The sequence below is a fragment of the Sinocyclocheilus anshuiensis genome, unplaced genomic scaffold, assembly GCF_001515605.1.
Source record: "Sinocyclocheilus anshuiensis isolate Anshui unplaced genomic scaffold, SAMN03320099.WGS_v1.1 scaffold476, whole genome shotgun sequence".
Taxonomy (NCBI): domain Eukaryota; kingdom Metazoa; phylum Chordata; class Actinopteri; order Cypriniformes; family Cyprinidae; genus Sinocyclocheilus; species Sinocyclocheilus anshuiensis.
Window position 1 is genome coordinate 2,506,019 of NW_015554139.1, and position 6,613 is coordinate 2,512,631.

General features: G+C 42.2%; 1 pseudogene; it reads left to right on the top strand.

Annotated features, from left to right (window-relative positions):
• The first annotated feature begins 350 nt into the window (after positions 1-350).
• On the top strand, positions 351-3,414 carry LOC107670444 (uncharacterized; annotated as a pseudogene).
• The last annotated feature ends 3,199 nt before the right edge of the window (positions 3,415-6,613 follow it).

Genomic DNA, 6,613 nt, shown 5'->3' on the forward strand with positions numbered 1-6,613 from the left:
TGGTCTCCTGCCTCTCTCTCCCAGTGCAGACCTCGCTGAACCACGCACCCCTCGTCCCTGCAACGCCAGCAGGCCGGCCCAGGCCTCCCTAGTGGCAGGAAGTGGGTCAAGGAATTAGTGTGGAGAGAGCGGCGGACCGGGAGCTGGGCTGCGCCCTCGGGGCGGCTGTGGGTTCCGTCCCTGGACCACCCCTCCAGCGGGGTGGGGCTCGTGGGGGAAGATTCCCTCGGGACCTGGGGAAAGGGACAGGTTTGGAGGGAGAGAACACAGGGGAAGGGAGAGAGAGAGAGACAGATGGCAGGGGTTCGCCGACCCCGGGGCACGCCACCATCTGGTCCTCCGCCAGTTGGATGGCCTGGTTCAGCGACGTCGGGCGGTGGCACTGGACCCACTGGGCAGTCTTCCTCGGCAGCCGGGCCACGAACTGCTCCAGTACCACTCGATCGATGATTTCCTCGACGTCGCTCGTGTCGGCCATCAGCCATCTGCGGCAGGCGTCCTGGAGCTGTTGCGCCATCACGCTCGGGGCTCCGGCCGCCCCTGCCACCAGTGAACCAATTGTTCCCAGTGCACCAGTTGCCTTTAAAGAACCAGCTGTGGCTGAAGGATTCCCCTTGCCTGTTAAATCCCTGCTTGTTCCCAAAAAATTGCGTATTCAGAAAAAAGGGCAGTGCGGTCACTGTGGAATAATTGTCAACAAGAAAAATCTAGATGTTCATGTTAAAAGAAAACACACTGGTAAGATCTGTGATGTTACAGAAGATTGTCACCTAGCTTCACAGTGCATCGACCCAGTGAGTGGTATATATGCGGTTGAAAAGTCATTTCGCAGACCATGTTCTGTAATCCACATACAGAAAAAAAACTCAGGTCCACATCCAGTTGTCGCATGTGAAATGGATGAATGCATTTCCAATGTAGAATTTGCCGCTCAAAGTGGCTTTCAGCACTTTGAGTGTATACATTTGAAGTCACTGCAGTTCTGTCCATGACCCAACAGGATACCAGTTGTCCTTGATGAAGATGTCTTGGTAGACATGATAGCCACAAATGTGTTGGGAACAAACCAAGACAACCTGCATGGCTACAAAGGCAGCAGCATGTGTGGCTGGTGTTCCACTGTCTGTTGAGTTGACTATTGGAGGTCCTTATACAAAGAAGTATATTTCTGTGTATGAACCCAAAGTATCATACAGCAGACTTGGTAGAGTCATTGCTTCCTATGACAGCACTCGCAACACATGGCATTGTCCCTGTGCAAAGACAAGAAGATATTGTTTGCACAAAAACCTAGCCAGGTGGCATCTTTTCCAGCTACACAGGCAGTTGTTTGTATCATCACCCATCGACAGACCTGCACAGGGCTTAACACAAGAACATGCTTGTCAGGAAAGTACCATATTGGAATATCCCCCCAGTGGTGAAGGTCTCAAACAGATGGTGTATTACCTGATGAAAAACAAGAGTATAAAGTAAATTTTTTCAGGTGCCCGTCAAAATCCTTTTTTGGTGTCACCATCATACAACTACTGGGCTCCTTGGATAGGTCCCAACACTAGAAAAGAAGATACAGTTTTAAATACTGAGTATGCCAAGATGCACGCCCCAAGACCAGCTACTGAAGATGCCGAACTTGAAGTTACCAAAGAGAGGCTAGAAGAGGTGCTTACCAATCTTAAGGTTATTTTGTTGTTTTGTTTTTACACAACAAAATAACCAATATTGGTTTATTTCCCTAAACCAATAATGCAATATTTTTTATTGCAACCTTGTATGTGCTGGTGGATGTGTTGCGGCGCCTTTGCACGCAGTGTGGTCTAGACCCATCAGGTTCCAAAATGGATATTTTTGTAAGACTTAGACAGGAGATGAGAAACAAGGTCTTCCAGAAGGTTTGGGGGGCTTCATGTAGGATTACTTTTGAGAAATATTTTACTCCATGTCATGTGAATGGTGTTGTGTTCAACCCAGTATGGAACTGATTAGATTTTTCAAGCGTATTTCTTTCAGTATAGTTTTGTTTAAGACAGCTTAGAACGGCGGTTCTTAATCCTGGTCCTCGCGGCCCCCTGCTCAGCATATTTTGCATGTCTTTCTTGTTTAACGCACCTGATTCAGATAACCAGCTCGTTAGAAGAGAACTCCATGAATGAACTGTGTTCCGATTGACATCTTCCCTACATAGTGTTCACTGCTCTCTACTTCCTGCACACGGGAAATCGGCTGAAGTTTACTTCACTTAATAACACAGATTTGTGCTACATCACTGCCTGCAGCAGTGTTTCCACACAGACAAAACTTACTACAGAAGTACGAAGGGTTATTTAACCGTAATCATGAGATTTGCATAGAAGTCACGTCTCGCGCACTTTAATACCCTTTAAATGGAACATATATGCTTCTTTCGAACTGAAATCATGGCGGAATATCCTGTGATGTCCACTTGGCAGTGCACTTATGGTCGAATGGAACAAACCCGAAGCGGTAAGTGAAACATACAAAATGTGCAGAGCGGGGGCCACGAGGAGCAGGATTAAGAACCACTGGCTTAGAATGATATATATTTATTAGCGTAACATACATATTTATTTTCTCTTTAGGGGGCTGGGCAGTCATCACATGCCCCTGTGGAGTTGTGTATTCGCTGAAGTTCCTTATTCGGGCAGAGTCTCCGCGTGACTATGCAGATTGTCTTTTGTCTTTTAAACATTTCCCAAATATCAATATCTATGACTTTGCAAGGGGCTTAGCCACACAAACTAGCCTAAGGGAGCCATAATGTGTCCCTTTCAGACTTTATGAGGGACAACTAAAAGAGCCCACTCCAGAAAATATCAAGCTGGCCGTTGAGGGTAAGCTGAAAGTAAACCTCCTTTGGTTGAAGGAAAAGAAGGACAACGTGGACCCAGACTGTCACCCTATTACAGGTTCAGCTGAACATTACGCACTTTATGATCTGTTTCATGAAAAGAACACAAAGGATGCTTGAGATGCACTGCGTAAAGTTCAGATAGTCCCAGAATTGGCAGGCTGGGTGAACAGTCAATGTGCTGAACAGCTTTTTTCTGACATGAGAAAAAAAAATTACTTCCTCAACACACTCACTCCATCTGGACACATTTTCTTGATGCGAAATATACTACAGCATTATAACACAAAACGAAATAAGAAGATAGAAGATGGCATCAGAAAGATTGTACCACAGAATGCCCAGTTGCGTCTAGATGAAAATGGCCAAATAATAATGGGTAATTCAGTTCATTTTCAACTACAATTATACATCTTTATGCCTGTCATGCCATGTTGGTTTTATTACATTTTTATATTACAGAAGCCACAGCCTCAGATGGGACACCTGCATCTGTGGCTAGACTGATGCATGCTGAAAGGGAAATAAAAGACTTCCGGCGCTAGGAATGGCCGAAGACTTTGGTAAATGCCCTTTTGACAGTATTCAATCGACCTGTTGATTGTCATGATTTCACAACACTTGTTCGTGCTCCACAACATTACTATCATTTGTGGGGTTGGGGAAGTTGTGGAGAGTGCTGATATATATTTGTTCATTTTCCAGCATGTCTATGTGTTAGATTGCACAAAGCCACAGGATGAAGTCATCGGTTCTGTCGGCACAACAGTCTTAAGAAGAGCAGACTGTGTTGGCCTGGGAACCAATTGCAAACTGGAGGCAACAGTAAGTGTCATTCATATGGGTCCATTACTGTTTAAGCTTTGTTTACCTGTATTAATGTTGTTCTTTTGCTAGGTTGCAAACTGCTGCCTTTCATTGATATGCCACCTAGCTGGACAGAAGGTATATTATGTTTTTATTTACATGTAAAACCTTATGTGAATGCGTAGGTTGTTCTGAAAGTCATGCTTTCGATATAGCTATACTTAATCATTTTCATCTAATATTAGGAATTAGATGTCCTTGCTGTAGATTCCTATGTATTGGCATGTTGGAGTCCACCTCACTGCGTAGACCCTTTTCAATCACTACCAGTAAGTGGTTATTACTTAATATGATTTAATTTTGAGGAACAGAGATGTTTGTACTGTACACTGTTGTTGCACTATCAACTTTTATCTGTGTAATTTGCTCACCAACAGGCAGATGCAGGACTTAAAGACTGCATCCTATTTCCGATATGGACACCTGGACACTGGCACTTGTGTGTAAGTTTTGACTGTCAGTAGTGTCATCTTTTAGCATTTTAAATAGGTGCTGAAGACAGACGTGGTGCAGTTTTTTGTCCGCTCTAATGAGGGGTGAATAAGCCGTAGGTCTGTACATTCCAACGTGGAATATACAAGACCAATGCACTGGTCTGTCAACATTTGATGTTTGATATATTCACAGGTCATGAAGCCCAATCTTAAAAGGATGTACATTCTTGATTCATCCGACCCTTGTGGGTTTGGGCAGGCATATTATGTGTCCATGTTCAGGTTTTCTTCTAATATTTAGGGACTGTTCTTTGTCCCCTGTTCAGTACAAGGTTTGGGACTGTTCTTTGTCTGCTGTTAAGTGCAAAGTTTTGGAGGTATTAACTGCTGTTTGTGTACTTTTTAATGTTTGCTGATGTGATGGTCCTTGCTTAAAAGATCCAACACTATCTCTATCATAAAGACTGCGACTGGTTTATTTAGAAATGTGTCCATTCTCACATTCCATTTTGAAATTCTTCCTCTTACGCCCAAATCTGTTGAAATTCAGTAGTTGGCACTAGGCAGGTTATATAAAGATTGGGTTTAGGCCTAGTCAACCAATGAAAGAATGGCATGTAGGATTTGAATCAGGATGTATGTGGAAGTGAAGACCATCTCTGAGCTTTTTTCTTTTCTTTTTTTTATTATTATTGTTTGCTTTCTGGATGTATATGCTTTCCCTCTGTAACAGTAGACAACACACAGTACATGTCAAACTTGCTACTGCAACCCAATTAGCAGGTTGTCAGAACCAGGCCTATAGAGGTGGATTGTATGTTTAAAACTGTTTTCAACTTTTAAGAAGTTTTAACTGTGTAGCTGTTCTCTTTTGAAGCATGATTGCAACAAAATTGGTTGTTGGAAACTGGCAGCTCGTTAAAAACAAGGTACACTCAGCATTCAACACTGCTTTCTGACAGCTGTAATCAATACAAAATTTATATAGTAAATTTTGGATTTTTGCCACGATATTCCATCGCAGAGAGACAGCTTGGACTGTGGAGTGTTCATGCTAATGGTATGTTACAAATGAAGCTGCAAGTTAACCTTACCTGACTTTGGGGATTTTATTAGTGGCATTTCAAAGGCAATAGGTATAGGAAGAATATGTGAGTGCTAGGAAATGTATATAATATTAAAATCAATGTCTTATATTACAGTATGCACTATACGTTACTTTTGAGTGGTCATTTGATTTCATGCAGGTGAGAGCATTGAATTTATTACAGAAATTGGTTGATGACTCTTTCAGTTTGCGATTTTTTTCATTAGAACGGCATGCCTTACATTCGAGAGTGCTGGCTAAACCTAATATTGAAGTGCATGGGCCATAAAAGGTGAGAACCAGATTTGCAAAACAATGCTGTCTTTCCAAAGTTTTCACTTTCTTTGTTTTATTTCTGACACCATTTACTGTGTTATAGGGAAGCCTCAAAGAGTATGAAGTGGACTACATGTATGGTTGTCCCAAGGACCATGGGATTCTTGCGGTATAATGTCTGAGTCACTAGCAATTGTACATTTTAGAAATGTTAACTCTCAGCATACTGGTGTTTGTATTCCTTGTACATGGAGTGGTTTTTATACGATCTTGACTTCACCTGTGTCAGGTTCACCCTGTTAGTTACTTCACAATGAAAACAGACGGGCCGTTATCCTTTCATTTTTACCCACTACATACATGTATGCCAAGTATAAAGACAGATAAATTCAAGAACTGTGCATTGGGGCCAATATATTCTCTTTCATATTTTCAATTTTGTTTATTTGCTTACAGTTGCCAGCATCTGTTCTGGAGGACATTTTTATTGATGTGGTTCTCCAGGAGGGTGATGAGGCAATTCTGACGCTGGCCCTGGTGTGCACTCGCTTCAGAGATCTTGTGACACGGGAAGCCTTCAGGAGACGAGCCCATTTTCTTTGGCTTTTTTTTTTGGTTTTTGCATAACTTGTTACATATTTTTATACAAATCTTAAGAAATTCGTATGTTATTTGCTTGAACGGCTGGTTAATGAATTCCAGCCTTGTGGATTTTTGAATGCGTGTACTTTTACATGTGTACAGGTGTCACAAATTGGACTGCTTTCTCCACATACTACAAGGAAGAGTACTACAAAATGTACAGACTGGAAACTTGTATGCAGTGTGGAGACATATTCAAACATTGCACTCCAGGTATGCATTGTTAGTTGTTGCCATGGAGTGTTTTGCTTTCAATGATGAATTAAAACATTACAAAAATAATGAACATTTAAATATTTCTTTTCTTCGTTTCCTTTCTTTGCTAACCTGTAGGATATGTAGGTCGAGGAAGAAGGGGGGAACTCATAACAATTATTAGTGAAGACACCCACCCAGACTTCTGCAGCGAGTTCTGCCAAATCTGTGCTGACCTTATTT